The sequence below is a fragment of the Cricetulus griseus genome, chromosome 3 (assembly GCF_003668045.3).
Source record: "Cricetulus griseus strain 17A/GY chromosome 3, alternate assembly CriGri-PICRH-1.0, whole genome shotgun sequence".
NCBI lineage: Eukaryota > Metazoa > Chordata > Mammalia > Rodentia > Cricetidae > Cricetulus > Cricetulus griseus.
The window spans coordinates 99992687-100011139 of NC_048596.1; the positions used below are offsets into that span (position 1 = coordinate 99992687).

Below are 18453 nucleotides of genomic sequence, written 5' to 3' on the forward strand. Positions count from 1 at the left end.
GTCTAACAACTGAGCTACACACCCACCTCATTTATTTACTTGTTTATTGACATGGCTTCCTTATGAAGCCTAGGCTAGACGTGAACTCAAGATCCTCCTGTCTCTGCCTCCTGAATGCTGGGGTTACAAGCATGGGTAACCACATCCAGGTCTTCTGAAACATGGAGTAATTTTATTAGAATTTAGTAAACAAAACCCCCACGATAATTGTTTTATGATAGTTTCTGACTATTGATCTGGTCAGGTGTTGAGTACTTTACATGGTTTTCAGGTCTCAATGCTTGGACAACTCCAGTGAAAAGGCATTATTCTCATTTTGTAGAAGGAGAAGCTGGATCCAGAGAAGAGCAAAGAGAGCCAATGCAGTCCCCCACGCTGTCGAAGGCAGAGCCAGCCTGTCAGACCCCAGCCTCTGTTCCTCCCCTTGATGGCAAATCTGCCCACTGTGCTCTCTGAAGGAGGCTGGAGAGGCCAGAGACCCCGAGGGACAGCTTGCCCCTCTGTAAGGAGCACTGCCTCTTAGGTGCTTGAGCACCTCCAGGGGGAGCACCTATCTACACTTCCCTGGAGGCATGATCCCTTTGGCTTTTTGCTCTGGTGTGTGGGAGAACTCTGGAGCTACATCCCCACCTTATGTGTTTGTTTATTAACACAGGTTTCCTTATGTAGCCCTGGCTGGACTTCAACTCAAGATTCTCCTGTCTCACGCTGAACACAGAGAACAACAAAGTGCACAGGCAGGATGTCTAATGGGTCTGTGGCATCACAGTCCTGCTATTCAGCTGCCAGAGTATGACATGAAGCTCTGGAACAAGCTTGGTTTCTATAAGTGACCATAAAACTAACCACCACAGAAACAGACCTGCCAGGTGGACTCGGGCAGGTCCAAGTCCCTCTTGCCTTCAGCTGTATCAGGGGAATCTTAGTGGAGTCACGCTACCTCATAGGAGCCCAGGCTGAGGAGATAATAGGAATGATGCATTCTGGGAAGACCACAAAGATTGTCAGTAGAACATGGCTGAATTATAGAGTACAGTTAAGAAATGCTTTTCCATTGCTTCTAAGAACACAGAGACCTGAAAGTGAGGATGGTGCCAAGAAGCATGAGCCCTGTGAGGCAGAAAGCAGGGAGAAGCATTCACAAGCAACTCCAAAACTCCCTTCAGACTGGGTAATAAGCACCCCCACATCTACTGTAAACCTTCAACCAGCACCTCAATTTCACTTCTTTTGTCCCCAGAGAAGCCAGCTATGAGGAGTCATACTGACCCCCTCGACCACCAGTTTGTGCAAAGCAGCACCCCCAGAACCAACTCTACCACCCTAGCCTGGAGACAGATCATTTGATCCCAAACCCTCAGAGAGCTGCACAGGAGGAATGGGTGTGAAGAGCAAACTAGGGGAAAGGCTGAATCTCTACTGGCACTATCTCTCATGGCACCGCTCCGCCCCTGTCCTCATCTGGGTTATGGGAATGAATGGACCGATGTCTTCACACATTGGGCAAATAAGCCAACTTCAATGTATAGCGACTTCATGCACAAGAGAAGAACAAGGCTATAGAGGACGGTGTCCTCAGGGTTGCCAGGCAAGTGGAGGAAACCAATGTAATAATTTTACATAAGAACGCAGCTACCCAGTACCAACTGGGTGCTCTCTGTGTGTCCAGTGTATACCCTGGCTTGCAATTTTATGCACTGGTTCAGCCATGGAAGACTGCTCAAGAGAAAGACTGTGCCTGTGTAGCTTCCATGTCATGTCCTGCCACCCCAAGCCAGACCCCAAGGTGCCAACTTCCCATTCCCTTTGTCGAACTTTCTCTGGTCTACCTCAACTACAGTGGCACCGAGAAACAGAGTGAACTACCAGACACCATGTAAGATGGGGAAAACACAGCCCAACAAAGGCACCAGAGGAGGGTTGCCAAGGGAGGACAGTAACTCCAGGGTGAGATGGGGATGGACAGGACTGCTTAAAAGTTACAGAGAGCAAGCTGTCCCTAAGCTGGGACTTGAGGATAATGTTGGACGACAGGGCATTAAAGCAGTATGCGTGTGCATTCAACACTCCTTATATAGCAGAAGGGACATCCACAATCTGTTCCGGTCACTCTTGTTCCGTCCTCTCGCAAGCCATAATGTCATTAACACTCACATATGCATACATACACGTAGGTGAATGAGAAAAATGAGGCTCAGTGAAGGAAGATAAGAAGGCCAGGCAGGGCAAGCCAAGACTGGATTCTAGGCAGAGGGAGGTGAGTTAGAGCCCAGCTGAGCCGCAGTCTGTTATGGGAGGCAGGGGGTCCTGTATTCTTTATGCAACCCCCCACTTTCAGCCCTGCTGGTCCCTGGCTCTCCTCTCACCCTCACCACACCCCATGCACACACAGTCAGGCAGGCTCTGGGGCCTGTCAGAAGGGACCCACCCTAGGAGGGCAGCCAGCAGAGCAGAGCCAAGGATGAATCCTCACTCCAGTCTCTGAGTACTGATAACCTCGACCCCACTGCTGTAAATCTGCTCTCCCATCAAGTGCACAGGACCAACAGCCTCTCCCATCTCCTTCCTCTGCCCCTCACCCTCCCCAGGGAGCAGTTAGCTCAGCCTTTCCCATCAGTGGCTCAGGAATGATGGGAAGTGCTCCTGGCCAGGAACTGAGAGGAGGCTGCTCCAGGGAGGGGAAGAGAAGGGGCATCCTTGGGGCAAGGATCATGTCTGTGTTTCCAGAGCCCCAGGCTGTCGGGAGCATGGAGGCCTGGGCTCAAGACCATGGGAGAGGCAGGGTCTCACTTTATAAATGGAGAAACAGAAACTTGGAGAGAGGAGAAAGGGGAGTACCAGAAATTGACCGGTATGCCACAGGTACAACTACCTTGTAAGATATGTATAGCAGGCTGAACAAAGTGCCACATCTTAACCCTGAGGTGAGATAGAGGGACTCTGCACATGTGGTCTATCTAGTTAAAAGCCTTGCTTGAGGGGAGCCTCCTGGATTATGTGGGCAGGTGGGCCTATAGTTATTACAGGGTCAGAGAGAAGTGGCAGCTTTGAAGTCACTGGAAGGTACTCTGCTGATGACACTCTGTACATGGAGGTTGGGGCCAGGAGCTATGGGATGCAGGCAGTGTCTAGAAGCCAGTGAAGACAGGGAGAGCATTCTCCCCTAGGATCTCCTGCTCACCAATCTTAGGATTCTGACCTCCAGAACCATAAGAGAAGTCTTTAATCTACTAAGGAGACTGTAGGTATTTCAAGTGAGGAAACAGCAAGGCTCAGAGAAAAACTATTACTCGCTCAGGTCCCCTCACACATCACACACCATGCTGCCTGCTGGGTATACTCATTCAAAGGACAAGCTCACCTGGCTATCCCCCTAGGTTCTCCTGGAACTCTGGGTAGAGTCCACTCCCTTTCTGAAGCAATGTGGTCTAGGAAGGAGCCAGACCAGAGAGGCAAGACCCTGGGATAGTCTTTGACTCCACCTTAGTGTCCACAGCTCATCACCCCATTTCTTCACTTCAGCCTCTCTGGAGATTCTTCATCAATGATGAAGTAAATTATAATTAAAAAATAAAATAAAGCCGGCATTGGTGGCGCATACCTTTAATCCCAGCCTCAGGAGGCAGAGGCAGGCAGATCTCTGTGAGTTCAAAACCAGCCTGGTCTACAAATCGAGTTCCAGGACAGGCTCCAAAGCAATACAGAGAAACCCTGTCTCAAAAAACCAAAATAAAATAAAATGAAATAAAAACCACATGGCAGCCTTGTTGCTTCAGTGGTGTGTACAGCACCCCCACACCCAGTTCCCACCACCGCTCTTCTATTGTTGCTCATTCAGGGAACCCGAGGTGACACTTAGATCCTGCATTCAGACCCTAGCTATGTGTGTCCTCTTCAGAACACTCCTGCACTGTACATCTCTTGCTAGCTGTCTCCCCACTACAGAATATGGCCCTCACTAAGCCAAAGATACTGTCTGTGTGGTGGCAAAGGTAACCCTAGATGTGTGCTGGTATTTAGCATGAGGAGGTCACCTCACACTGACTTGTGCCAGGCTCAATGCTGAAAGCTACTAGGCTCATTTAACCATCAGAGTCCCTCAGGAGGCAGGTGGATGATCTGATCTTTGTACAGATGAGGACGGAGACCCAAGAGAGGGAGGGGTGACCTCCTTTGATTACCTAGCTAAGCTAGAACCAGCACTCAGGCTTAGCTACACAACCTGTGGGCCCCATGCAAATGAAAACATCCTTGAGCACATGTCAAGACAGAAACAGCAGTGTTAGAGCCCTGGGAAACACTTCTGATTACAGAACCTGGCACCTCCCTCCCTCTCATGGAGCTGCCCCCCTCCATCAGCAATGCCAGGCCACTTTCTATAGAATGTTCCAAGGCAACATCCCAAAGGCATCAGAAGACATGGTATCTCACATATGAGGAAGGGGCAGAACATGAAAAACTTGTTAAAGCAAATCTGGCCCCTACTCAGCATCAAGAGTGGATGCTGGGAATTTTTATTTTATTTTATTTTAGCTGCTGCTTTTAACATGTGCACATGCTTGTATGTGTAGGTCAGGTGTCTTTCTCAGTCACTCACCAATTCAGCTAGACTGGCTGGACAACAGTGCCAGGAATCTGCCTGCCTCCACCTCCTGAGTGCTGGGATTGCAGCCACATGACCAACTTTTTTATGGGAGATCTGGGGATCTGAACTCAGGCCCCCACACTTTCTCAGCAAACACTTCACCCACTGAGCCATCTCCCCAGTCCTGACAGCTGCGTTTTAAAAAAGGAGATGCTGTGGGCCAGAGACACTGAGAACCAAGATATCAGGCTGGAGAAAACCCAGTATCCTTCACATTGTATTCAGGCCTCAGCCCTGCACAGGAGGGGGGTAATGAGGGGAGGAGCATACAGGAGGAAGACAGAAAAAGCGGGGCTGGAGAGATGGCTCAGAGGTTAAGAGCACTGCTGTTCTTCCAGAGGTCCTGAGTTCCATTCCCAGCAACCACATGGTGGCTCACAATCATCTGTAATGAAATCTGGTGACATCTTCTGATGTGCAGGCAGAACACTGTATACATAATAAATAAATAAATCTAAAAAAAAGAAAGGAAGGAAGGAAGGAAGAAAGAAAGAAAGAAAGAAAGAAAGAAAGATAAAAGGAAATCTTTCCCCAGGTTGCCTTGTTTAATCTTCCCAACCCTCATTACAGAGGTAACTGCAAGGCCCCAAAGTCAGCAAAAGGCCCAGTAACCTCAAGAAAATTATGAGGGCTGAATGGCTCCATCTCACCTGTGGGTGAAACCCTGCTTTATCCCACATCCTACTCACCCAGAAAGCACAGCCAAACCCCCAGGAGGTATTCAGGCAGCCTCAGGCCCCTCAGAGCCACAAAACCCTCCCTTCCCCCTACCCTGCCTGCTGCCCCTCAAGCCCAGCCCTTTAGTACAAATGCCAGAAACCATGTGAGGAGACCAGTGCTGGTGTCATTCTGATAGTGTAAGGTGCCCATCACCAAATCGGACCTTTCTCCCACATCTAAATACCTTTCTCCAGCTTCCCCTCCTGCCACTGCTACACACACCCTAGGCATTGGGACACCTCGCAGAGCTTGCACAGACTGTTCTGATTGCATGGGAGGCCCTTCTTATCTAGCCTACCTGCTCAACTCTTATTCATCTTTTAAAACCCATGCCAGTTCTACATCCTCTGGCAAGCTCCCTGCGGCCCTTGCTTGCTCTCACCAGCTCAGCTCTCCTGGTTGCTCCTCCACCATCTTTACTAAGCAGCTGCACTCCCCTGGCACAGTGCAAGGTGCTGAGGATACAAGGCTGAGCCTGGCTCTGTCAGTCCAGGGTGTGGCTCTGCTTTCTCCTTGTGAACATGAACCAGACAGGACCAGTGAGGATTTCCAAGAAGTGAGTGGATCTGGGCTAGGAATCTGTTCTCAACTCCTGCATTCTGGGCCTCTGCTGAGGTTGGGGTCAAGGCCTCGCCATTGCCCTCAGGCCTGGAGTGGAGATGCTGGGTGAGGCAGATCCAAACTCTTACCAAATGGGAACAAGGCCATTATGAGCCTTTCCAGAAAACAGAGACTCTAGAGAAAAGATGCACGCAAAGTCCACCCAGATCAGCCCTGGAAAGACCAGGAGCCTCCTCAGCAGGTGTGGGTTTTATGCTGAGAAATGGCAAGCAGATGGTGTGCCCCCACCCTGAAGGACTTGCTCCATGGGTCCCTCAAAGGGCGGAAGGCATCAAGGTCCACCATGGAAAGCCACAGCCCACAGAAGATCGAAGCAGAGAGGATTGCTGCTGGTGCCTGGGGTGGACTCGGGCTGGAGTGGAGCCAGGCTGGCAGAGGAAGGGAGCGCCACTGGGAGGAAGGGAGGAGGAATGAGAGGGAGGAAAGAGCCAGACACGCAAACTCCTCCGCTTTGCCTCCTTCCAATCAAAACAGAATTCTGGGCAGACAGAGACCTGTGAGGAAGGAGAGAGGGCAAGAATCTAGGGCTTTAGGGGGTAGGTGAGACTCTAGCCCTGGAGCTGGAGGCTCTGGAAGCTTACAGATGGGAGAGAAGGGTTCAGCCTATTAATGCCAACTCTTCAATACCCCACTCATGTACCTAGCACTTCGCTTACCCCAGACCAAAGGTCTGGGCTAAGCAACAACTCAGCAGAATTAGCACCAAATCAACATGTACCATGGTGCAAAACTAGTCTGACCAGGGGAAAATGAAGGCCTGGCCTCTGAGAAAGGCCCCAGTCCACTGGAAACCCAAGGAGCCCAAAGGAGAGAGTGCAGGCTGAGAGACAACTCTGGGGTCCAGACAAGTAGAAACTGGTCTATGCCTCAGGTCTGGTGCAAGGCTTTAACCCAGTGGGACATAGGTTGGAGTGAAGCTCCTGAAGGAGGCATAGGGACAGAGGAAGAGATGCCATCTTAGCCAATTCCCATCTACACACACACACACACACACACACACACACACACAGAGAGAGAGAGAGAGGGGGGGCACCCAGATACACAGACACAGAGAGAGAGAGACAGACAGACAGACAGACAGACAGACAGGCAGGCAGGCAGACATAGGCACACAGACAGACAGACACATATGCACACTCACCAAGACACACACACACACACACAGAGAGAGAGGGGGGGCACACAGATACACAGACACAGAGAGAGACAGACAGACAGACAGGCAGGCAGACAGGCAGGCAGGCAGACATAGGCACACAGACAGACAGACACATATGCACACTCACCAAGACACACACACACACACACAAACACACACACACATACAGAGACATATAGTCATACAGAGAGAGGCACAGACACATACATTGGCACACACACACACACACACACACACACACACACACACACACACATGCACACTCACCAAGACACACACACACACACACACACACACACAAACACACACACATACAGAGACATATAGTCATACAGAGAGAGGCACAGACACATACATTGGCACACACACACACACACACACACACACACACAAATGCTGGAACTGAAAGGATCCTGGGACCTGGTTCAGGACTTGACTCCACGAATTAGATAAATCCTAACTTCTTGGGTTCTCCAAGGTCCCTCACTGTGGACTTGGAAACTTTCTATTGCTTTTCCTTTAAGTAGAGACACAAGGTAAAAGACAAACCTCAGAAAAAAAAGTACTAAGTTCCTGGGATAACTTGGCTCTAGGCTCTTCTTCAGCACTGGCCAAAAGGTTGCAGAATGGAGGAGTCCTTTACATTGGCTGTTTTATTCTCAGAAATAGATGTCCCTAGTTCAAACCTCCCCTTACTAAAGGGCATAGTCAAGAGTCTTCCCTCTCATATCTCAAGTCTTCAGGAATACCTTGGTGAAGACCAGAGATGAACTGTAGGAAAGGACCACAGTACTGCACAACTGACCCCCAACCAAGGACTGCAGGTGACTCAGGAAAATTATGTTTCAAAGTGCAGCACTCTGGGAGCCCAGGATGGTGAGTGGTTAGCCTGAGGATCCAGGGAAATCCTCCCAAAAGGAGACATACTTTCCAAAAGTGGGCAGGGAAAATGCTCACAGCATAGCTAGAGAGATGGTTTAGCAGGTAAAGGTCCTTGCCACCAAGCCTGGTGGCCTGAGTTTGATCGCTACACCAGCCACATACACACACACATACACACACACACACACACATACACACACACAGTAGAAGGTAAGAACTGACTCCAGCACATTGTTCTCTGACCTCCTCCCACCAAGAACAAGAAAGGAAGCTGCTGAACAAGAAATAGCTTCTGTCTCATAGCATCTAATTCAGTTGTGCTGAATGCCTGGGTACAGGCTTGAGACACACAGCTGAGAACTCACAGCGAAACTTGTAAGCCTCCTTCTGAACAGTGGGATCACGCAGGACTGCCATTTTTTTTGTCCAGGTGGGAAGATCACTGTTTAATCACTGAATGATAAAAATCAATGCTTTCAGCTATGTCTTCAGAACTGGGACTGTGTTGTCCCACTCCTGTGTCTAAAGGAACCCTGCATCAATGTGCTAGCTTTGGGATAGTATTGCTTAGTTATTTTCTTCACTGTTATTGCACCAATGCCAGGACTGCACCCAGCAAATGAAGGCACTTATGGTGCTTGCTGAATGAATGAATGAATGAATGAATGTGCTCCTGAATCCATAGTACTCTCCTTTGTCAGTGTCAAGTGAAGGTGAGGTCTGTCCCATGTTCTCCTAGACTCAGGTCAGAGTCAGGTACCAAGGAAGTGCTACCAAAGGCCTGTGGATGAAGAAAAGGCTCAGTAAATGGATATCCTTCCCTGAAGTCCTCCCTGGCCCCAGGATGCCAAGTTCTTGAGGCCTGGTGTCTGTGAGATTATGAGAGGAGGGTGGACATGGGAGAGGATGTGTCTGGGTGTTCTAGAATACAGAGAAATTGATCCAGCAGACCCCAACTCCTCTGCTTCCTTGGGTCCCTTCTCTTTCCACTATGACTTGGCCCATTGGAACACTCAGGCCACAGAGGACAATAAGCCCTGGGAGGTTCCAGCTGCTGTGTCTTCACCCAGATATAGCTTACTTTATTTTGTTTTGTTTTATTCTATTTTATAACAGGGTCTTCCTGTGGATCATTAGCTAGCCTGGAATTTGATATGTAGACCAGGATGGACTCAAACTTGTGGCCATCCTCCTGCCTGTCTCCAAAGTGTTGGAATTGTAAGTGTGAGTCACCACACTCAGCTCACTTACTCCCATTTTTTTTGTTTGTTTGTTTGTTTGTTTTTGTTCATTTTGTTTTAAGACAGGTCTCATGTAGCTAAGGCTGACCTTGAATTCCTTATTGCCATGTCTCCATGCCCTGAGCGTTTAGATGACAGACATGCACCACGACACCACTCCCACTGTGCTGGATGTAACAGTTTTGAGAAGGAGAAGAGAGCAAGCTCCTTCTTAGAATGGTTCTTGTTAATTCCCATCAGGACAGCCCCTAGCACAGCCCCTGGATGGAAGCCAGCAGGCACACAACGATTGGGCAGGAGGCGGGGAAGATACAGGCATTGGAATCACTCGGCGTCTGGGATGCAGGGGATGTGAGTACACCTGAGGAAGACTTTGCTGGGGATGACTTGCATCCAGGTGACCCTGTGTGTGTCAGTTTTCACCACTGGGGGTATGTGACAATACCAAGTTGACCACTGAAGACACAGTGAAGGAAGAACAAACAGAAACCTAGCGGGGTTGACAGAACATGGAGGAACAGCTGTAGAAGAGGCTATTCAGTGGAGAGCTAAGGTCCTACTGAGCCTAAATGATTTGTGGACAAACATAGGGAAGAGAAACAGGGGTGGCGTCATCCAAAGAAACAGGGTCCCTGTTCTCCAAGACTGCTGACCATGCAGAAACCTCATCCTTCCACCCTATTCCTACCCTGGCTGCCAAAGTGGCAGGACCACAAAGTAATTCACTTCTTACTAACCTTCTTACTAACCGAGTCTCAGTAGGCATGAGCGATCAGGCCCATCCTAATTCAGGAGAGTAACCCTACACTACAGCCCTGCTAAGGACAGGTGCATCCAGGAGCCACCAGAGCCCTCCCCCTCTGAGCTTGCTGTTCTCTTCTTCAACAATCCCTGGCACTCCTCAGGAACCTCTGAGACCCTGTAGACCTCAAGCCCCTGCCCTCTGGAGTCAGCCCCTGCCAGTTGCTCACAACTGCAGCAAAAGCCCAAGGGCCAACTCAGCTCTGCACTGTTGCAAGGGCTGGAAGTTGGGAAGATGCTGGGAACCTTTATGAACTGTTCATACCAGGCAGGGAAACCCAAACCCAGGGCTTCGCTGCTGGTCTCTTTGAGTCTTGTCACCAGCTCCTGAGTCTGGTACATTTCAAAACCATTAAGAAGGCCTGCTGAGTCCCAGGGGAGGTGCCTGCTCGGCCAGTTCTGGAGAAGCAAGAGATGATGAAGGCTTTTCATCAATAGCCAAAGCTGCAGGTGCCGAGCACAGGCTGACTCTTCCTCCAAGGATGTGAGGCGTTCCTGAGAGCGGGCTCTGAGTCATGCTCACAGCTGTGTCTCCAGAACCCTGCCCCAGCCCTGGATCCCTGTGCGTGCCCAGCAAATGAACAAATAAATAAAAACATGAATGAGTGATAATAGCAGCTGCCAAGGCGGAGTTCTTTCAAATATTAACTCATTTAATTCTCGGGAAAGCTTTAAGATTCCCATAACAGAAGATTTAAATTTCCATAATAAAAACTTTATTATTCCCACTTTCTAGGCAGGGAAACTGAAACAAAGAAATGATAAGAAACCTGGCCAAGATGACACAGCTTTGCTCTAAAACTATTACAGTTTTATTTTTAAGATTTTTAAAATCTTATTTATGGCTGGGCAGTGGTGGTGCTCACCTTTGATCACAACACTCGAGAGGCAGAGGCAGGCACATCTCTGTGAGTTCGAGGCCAGCCTGGTCTCCAGAGCGAGTTCCAGGGCAGCCTAAGGCTACACAGAGAAACCCTGTCTTAAAAAAATAAAAAATTGTGCCAGGTGTTGGTGGTGCACGCCTTTAATCCCAGCACTCGGGAGGCAGAGGCAGGCGGATCTCTGTGAGTTCGAGACCAGCCTGGTCTACAAGAGCTAGTTCCAGGACAGCCTCCAAAGCTACAGAGAAACCCTGTCTCAAAAAAACAAAAAAAAGAAGAAGAGGAAGAAGAAGAAGAAGAAGAAGAAGAAGAAAAGAAAAAGAAAAAATCTTATTTATGCATCTGCATATATGTATCTCTATGTGAGTGCACACACATGTGTGTGCAAGTGTGTCCACAGAGGCATCAGATCCCTGGGAGCTAGAGTTATAGGCCTTTGTGAGCACCCAACTCCAGTTCTCATGATTGAACAGCAAGCACTCTTGACCACTGATCCATCTTTCCAGACCCTGAGGATAGCTATGGTTTAGATATGATTTGCGTGTCTCCCAGCTAGGATTCAGGTACTGGAAGCCTGTTCCCAGTGTGGTGGCATTGAGGGGTGATGGCAGTGGCTGGGGCTGTAGCTTAATGGTGGAACTTGCCTTGCATACATGAGGCCTGGGCTCTGGCTAAAGGAAGGAAGGGGAAGAAGGACAGAAGCTAGCAGAAGGCAGCTAGATCATTAGGAGCACTGCCCACAGAAGGGAGTAAGGCAGTGACCAGAGGCCGGGTTTTTATTATTATTATTATTATTATTGTTATTATTATTATTACTACTACGTACGTACGTATTCAGTGTTCTGTCTGCATGTATACCTGCAGGCCGGAAGAGGACACAGATCTCATTACAGATGGTTGTGAGCCACCATGTGGTTGCTGGGAATTGAACTCAGGACCTCTGGAAGAGCAATCAGTGCTCTTAACCTCTGAGCCATCTCTCCAGCCCAAGGCTGGTTCTTGAGTGAGTTGTGGGCTAAGGAAATGACTTAGCCAGGAAAGCATATGGACCTACATACAAAGGACTGCATGGTGATGCTCCCTTAGTCCCAACACTGATATGCGTAGACAGATGGTTCCCTAGAGCTCACTGGAAGCCAGCCTAGGCTACTAGGTGAGCTCCAGGCCAATAAGAGACTCTGTTCTCAAAAAAAAAAAAGAAAGAAAGAAAGAAAGAAAGAAAGAAAGAAAGAAAGAAAGAAAAAAACAAAAAACAAAAAACAACATAGATAACTCCTGACCTCCACACACATAAGCAAGGGCACCCACACAACTTATATCCACATGAACGCATGCATAGCCACGCACGCGCACACAGGTACATACACACACACACACACACACACACACACACACACACACACACACACACACACGAAACTTAAAAGAGAGTCAGTTGTCAGGCCAAGTAAGCCCTAACCCTGAATAGCTTTCTGGCTCCCAATCTCACTGTGAGATCTTGAACTCACATACCTGCCATGATTTCACCCGTCATGAAGCCTCTGCCAGAGCCTCACCCATGCCAGTGTTATATCTTGGAATATTCAGAACTGTGAGCTAAATAAACCTTGGGGATCCTACTACTTCAAAAGAAAATAGCCCAATATCAAGAACTTTAGTCTTAACCACTGTCAAACTGCTCCACTCTGCCTGAAAGCCTGCCATAGCCTCTTAGACCTGAGCTTTCCTTTCTTCAACAGCTTCAACCTAATTCCCAGGTCTCATCTTAATTGCACCTCCTCCCAAACGAAGCTGCCTTCTTATGATTGCTATCAACTTAAAACACAGACTCACTTAGATGAAACCCACATAGCATGCCATGAACATTTAAAACAAAGAATCTGAGCCAGACCCAGTGGCACACACCTATCATCCCAGCATCCGGAAGCAGGGGGATTGTGAGCTTGAGGTCAGCCTGACATACACAGTAAGACCCCATCCATAAGAACAACGTGACTCTAAGAAACCAATGAAACCATCGGAGACCAGGGAGATGAGTCAATTGGTAAAGCACATGCTACACAAACATGGATTTGTGAATTTGATCACCCAGAACCTAATCCAAAAAAGCTAGGCAAGGTAGCAGTGAGTACCTGTAACACCAGCACCAGGGAGGCAAAGATAGAAGGGTTCCTGGGGCTCACATGCCTATCTAGCCAAATTGGTGGACTCCAGGCTCAGTGAGTGACCTTGTCTCAAAGACTGGGGTGGATAGCAACTGAGGAAAAGACCAAACATCAACCCTGGCTTCTACATGCACATGTACCTACACATAAACGCACATGATTAGTTAATTCACAATTAAAATAAATTTAAAATTAAGCCTTTTCGGAAAGCGAAGAAGTCAGTGGCAGTTAGCATCTTCACATGGCTGTGCAAAGCTGCAACCCTGTCTGCTTCCAGCACATTTCCATCACTCTCTTTGCCCATTAAATCTTTTTTCCCTGTCCCCTCCCCATTATCTGCTGGCAACCAGTCAATGCCTGCTTTCCATCTCATGGACTCATCTGTCCTAGATATTTCACATAAATTCTCTAATACAATATGTGGCCTTTGGTACCCAGCTTCTATCTCTTAGCAGGATGTCTTCACGATGATTCATCTAATTACAGCCTGAGTCAGGATTCCATTGCCTTTCAGTTGAATAACGTTCTGTGGCATGGATATACCACAATTTGCCTATCTATACATCTTGGACCAGAACTTTGGTATCCTAGTTAGATATGACCCGTAACACCCACCCCCACCCCGACCCCACAAGTAGGGATTATTTTGTTCCCATCACCAGAATGCAACACTAATGGCCATCTGTGGTACAGGTTATAACTTGGCCTCTGAAATCAGATGCCTCCCCAATGTGTGTCTCTCCAGCATCCTCTCACTCCACACATCCCTTCCTCTCTGACCCTATGTGTCTACACCCAGGTTCCAGAAGGGGGCTGGCATGGTGTGTACAGCTCAGGTTGAGCCCAGTCTCCACTATGACTGTTATCAACTTAAAACACAGACTGAGATGAATTTCACATAGCATGCCATGAACATTTAAAAGGAAGAATCCAAGTGGCAGACGCACGCCTATTAACCTAGCACCTGAAAGCAGGGGGATTGTGAGCTTAAGGCCAAAGCCGCAGAGGCCCACGGGCTGCAGCCCACCCTTGGGGATGTGCTTCCGCCCAACCAAGGGTTTCCAGAACCCAAGGCCAGAGACCAAGCACCCTATTTGTAAGGTAGGAATCTGCAGCAGTGCCTGGAGCCTTTCTTCACCCTCGTTGTTTTCCTCTGCAAAGAGGACGTGGCCCCCAGCAGATGGCTCTAGAGATCCATGAGCAAGACTAGTGAGCCAAGTTGGCTGAACAGGAAGCTGGAAAACCCAGAACCAGCAATGGACTGGGAAGGGCATAGAGCAGTTGCTAATGAGGGGCTCTTGGTGGCCAGTGCCTTTACTTCTCAATCTTAAACATCCTTGGTCTAGAATCCCCAATACCTCTTCCTGCCCCCAAACCTTGAACCATGTGGAATCACACCTCCTCTGAGCCATCCAGCCCAACAGCAGAAGGGAGGTTAATTATCTCTAATCTTAAAGTCCTAAATACTCCCAAATCTGAAACTTTCAGGCTACCAATATAAGGCATACATGAAACAAATGGATTTCATGTTAAATTGGATCCCATCCCCATGAAATTTTATGAAATATGTGCAAGTATTCCAAAATCTCAAATCTAAAACATTTCCCTAGCATGAAGAATATTCAGCCTGTGTAGAATTCCAGATCTGGGGAGGCGAGGAATGAGGCTGTCCTTGAGCAGCTATTCCTACTGATGCTGCTCCCAGCCAAGCCATCCCCATGTAAGACAGGTGGAATGGGACCACTAAAGACCCTCACGATTGTCTTCTGTTTGGGGATAGGGTCTTTAAAGCCCCTACCTATGTAACCAAGGCTGAGTCCTAGGACTTCTGTTTAGATAAGGTCTCACTGCCTAGACGTGAACTGAACGAGGACAGCAACAACAGGCATGATGAAGTGAGCCCGGAAGCCCATCAGTCCTCAGGCCTACACAAAGAACTACAGGCAACTAACACCGACAGTGGGAAACACCCCCCACCCCCACCCCACCCACAGCAAAGAGCACACTGATCGCTTATCCAATACCAAATGGTCAGCCCTAAAAACAGACACACAAGTAACAGACTGAGCAGGTTATATTTAGGAATATATATGTATACACATATATGAATACAACAACAATTAATCAAAAAGAGACTATGGATTTAAAAGAGAGCAAAGAGGGTTGATGTGAGATATGTGTATACTGCATGAAAATGTATTCTCTGATTGGTACAATAAAAAGCTGAACAGCCAATAGGTAGGCAGAAGGTGCGGGCAGGACTTCCAGGCAGAGAGAGGAAGTACAGAGGAGATAATCAAGGTGCAGGGAGACACCAATGAGACATGGAGAGAGTCAGACATACAGAATGAAAGAAAGGTAAAAGTTACATGGTAAAGTAGATTAATAAAAGCACATTAATTTAAGTTGTAAGAGCTGTGGGACAAGCCTAAGCTAAGGCCGAGCTTTCATAATTAATAAGTCTCCGTATCGTTATTTATGAGCTGGCGGCCCAAAGAAAGATCCATCTACAGAGGGGTATATGAGAAGGTATGGAAAGAGGAAAGGGAAAGGGGGGGATGGTGTAATTATATTATAATCTCAAAAAGCAAAAGAAGTAATAATAATAATAAAAGATTAACCTGGGCATTGGTGGCGCACACCTTTAATCCCAGCATTCGGGAGGCAGAGGCAGACAGATCTCTGTGAGTTCAAGGCCAGCCTGGTCTCCAGAGCGAGTGCCAGGATAGGCTCCAAAGCTACACAGAGAAAACCCTGTCTCGAAAAACAAAACAATAATAATAATAATAATAATAATAATAATAATAATAAGATTAAGGTCTCACTGTGTAGCTGTAACTGGTCTGAAATTGGCTCTGTAGACCAGGCTGGCCTCAGATTCATAGAGATCCACCTTAGCAAGCACTCCAGCAACTGAGCCACATGCCTGGTCCCAAGGCCACTGCCTTCTGCCTACAGATTCAGCCATCACAGAAAAGCTCTGCATACAATCATTGGTTATCACTAGCACCCTCAGACCCCCTTTCCCATGTGATAAGAACTTAATGGGTGAGTGGATGGGCAGATGGACAACTCTCCTTGCAAGCTGTGTAGTCTTGAAAAACCTGCTTAACTCTGTCTGAGTCTCCCTTTACAAGTAGGGATCCTATTCTGGGATAATTTGGAGGGCTGAAAGAGAGAACACAAGCACAGGACCTCCCTGGCTCAGGAGGAAGTGGGCCCACCCCATCCCGCCCCTCTGTTCCCAAGGCCAGAGGGAAGCACCAGCTTCTGGGCTGGCCCCTGGCTATACATAAATGTTTATGCCAAGCCCCAACCTCCCAGAGACACGTTATTTGTTTGGCTTATAATTAATTGCAGAAGGCCAGGCTGGGCAATAAATTCTGCTGAGGAAACGTAAACAGCTTTGCACAGCGCTCCAAACCCATTGTGAGCCAGCAGCAAGGGTCCACTAGGAATGGAATGTTTGTGTTGTCAGTCCCTCTAGCCCAGGCAGACAGATCACAGGTCAAATGGAAAGACCCTTGAAGATCCTTTGAAAACAACAGCTGACTTCCAGCATTACCTCCTCCAGGACCCAACAGAACACTTGATTTATCTGGCTGCTCAATCTGAACCTGAGAAAACTGATTTTCACAAGGCAGGAGGCATGCCCCACCTAGAAAATGGCAGGCTTGACTCATGAGAGGGAAAAGCAGACATGAGCCCTGTCCTCAGCGTGGAATTCCTGTCGCATACCTCTGGTACCAGGCACTGGAACCTGGAGACAGGACTCCCAGGGTGCTTGCATTCCGCGGCAGGGAGCCGCAGATGTCAGATTGTCACTAACAGCAATTTGATTACAGGGCTCTGCAAGAGAACAGAGTTGCTGGCCTGCAGGAGCCTAGCAACAGTCACAGCCCCTGGAACTCTGCAGGGCAAAACCACTGGCAGGAGCACACAGTAGGTGCCCTGTATCTGAGGTTTCAGGAGAAAGAACATTCGTTTCTTTTTACCAGCCTATCAAAGTGCCTCAAAGGCCCTGTATATGGTCTGTGGACGGTCACAAGATGAACAAAATGAAACCCAGGGAGCACACATAGACTCAAGACACAGGCAAATGGATAAAGTGCAGGTTACAAGCTAATGAGGATCATGGGAAAGTCCATTAAACACAATCAGAGTACCTACTCTGTGCCAGGCCCTACGTTAAGTCCTATATTATCTGAGGCTCATCACAACCCCATGTCAGGAAGGAAACTTTGAAAATGAAAATTAAAAAAAAAAAAAACTATTTAACAATTTTACTTTCACTGACATGACAGAAGTGGTAAAATCTTTTTTTTTTTTTTTTTTTTTTTTTTTTTTTTTGAGATGAGGTTTCATGTAGCCAGAACCAGCCTTGGAACTCACCATGTAGATGGTCTTGAACTGACCTCCTGCTTCAGCCTCCCTGGTGCTGGGATTATGAGTGTGTGCCACCACAACCAATTAGATGTGAGATTTGAAACCTTTAGCCCAATAACCAGGCCCCTGATCTTTCCTTGTAGCATCCAACCTGCTCTCCTCCCTTTCTCCCCTAAAGTGGGCACTGACGATGGGAAAGGAGAGGCAGCCCTCTCTGGGACTACAGAAGAGAACAGCACAGCCTATTAGCCTGGCTTCCTCATGAGCAGCAAAGTTCGGCTGAGCTTTCCCAGAAGTATCCATAAGCCCCAAAGTGACTAGACTCCTCATCCAGCTGCTGGAGCAAAGACATCCAGGCCAGGCTTCCTCCAGCCTCTTCCCATGGAAAGCCCCATTGGGTTCTGATAGTCCCTTTCCAGCCCAGCTATGCTCCACAATCGAAAGACCATGTCACCCTTCTGGTTTGTCCTGCCTTCACCTCCCAAGTGCTGAGATTATACACATAACCACTACACACGGTTTGTGGGTGCTGGGAATCTAACCCAGGGCCAGGTACATGAGCTAAACCCCCAACCCAGAAGCTAATAAATGAACAATACAAATGATCTTTCTCTGACAAAGCTTAGGACTGCTCTGAATCCTGGGACACAGGCTCCCTGAGAGGAGCCTGGAGCGTAGAAGGCCGGAAGCTGGGGTGCAGCTTTGCCTTGAAGTAAACCTGCCTCGGGACTGGAGGAAGGGCCCAGAGGCGATCCGAGCATAACCCGCCTTCACAAAGGCCCTGCCCCCAGCCCAATAGACAGATGAGGCTCCAGGACGTTCTTCCGATGCAGAACCCTCCCCGTAGTCCAGGTCTGTGTGTCTTGCCACAGCTTCTGAAGTAGCCAAGCTCATCTGAGTCCAGGTCCTGCTGCTCACGAAGGGCATACCAGTGAATTTCTTGGAGATCCTG

At 48.3% G+C, this 18453-nt stretch overlaps 1 protein-coding gene and 1 non-coding gene across 2 annotated transcripts in view; both read right to left on the minus strand.

The window, feature by feature from the left end:
• The window catches only part of Arrb1 (arrestin beta 1), a 71756-nt gene that overhangs the window by 38270 nt on the left and 15033 nt on the right, over positions 1-18453 (minus strand). The window lies entirely within an intron of this gene.
• Positions 18221-18300, minus strand: Mir326 (microRNA mir-326). Its single transcript, NR_105209.1, has one exon. It is a non-coding gene; the product is annotated as a microRNA mir-326 (primary transcript).